The sequence below is a fragment of the Echinococcus granulosus genome (assembly GCF_000524195.1).
Source record: "Echinococcus granulosus chromosome Unknown EG_S00082, whole genome shotgun sequence".
Lineage (NCBI taxonomy): Eukaryota > Metazoa > Platyhelminthes > Cestoda > Cyclophyllidea > Taeniidae > Echinococcus > Echinococcus granulosus.
In genome coordinates this window covers 272501-273131 of record NW_020170462.1, presented here as the reverse complement: position 1 = coordinate 273131, position 631 = coordinate 272501, and positions in this window count along the sequence as shown.

Below are 631 nucleotides of genomic sequence, written 5' to 3'. Positions count from 1 at the left end.
ACACACACACACACACACACACACACACACACACACACACACACACACACACACACACACACACACACACACACACACACACACACACACACACACACACACACACACACACACACACACACACACACACACACACACACACACACACACCTCGTCGTCAGTGTGTGTGGTGTGCTCTGTGGTGGAGTTTGTGTTGTGGTTTGCAGTCTGTGGTAATTGCATTACCCCGTAGGCAGAGGAGGAAAGTGCTGCATCTGCACTTGTGTCGTGTTGCCAATGCTCCTCTCACGCCTACCTCATTCACCAGCCTACACCTCTGACATCACCCACCTTCCTTTCTCACCCCTCGCCTTGCGTCACTGAGAGGATAGGAGGTACCTGAAATGGTTTGGCACATGCTCCTCTGGCAGAGAATCCTGACACTCCATTCCTTCCTTCTTCCCTCCTTCTCACTTATGGCCTCGCATCCACTGAACAAGCAAATGAGAGTGAAATTGGCTTGGCGATTGACTGCAGTTGTCAGGTTGTTGTCAATTCACGTGACTGTGCTTGAGTAAGTGAGTGAGTGAGCGAATGAGTGAATGAGTGAGCAAGTGAGTAAGAGAGTGAGTGGTTTGACTACTCAAATGCT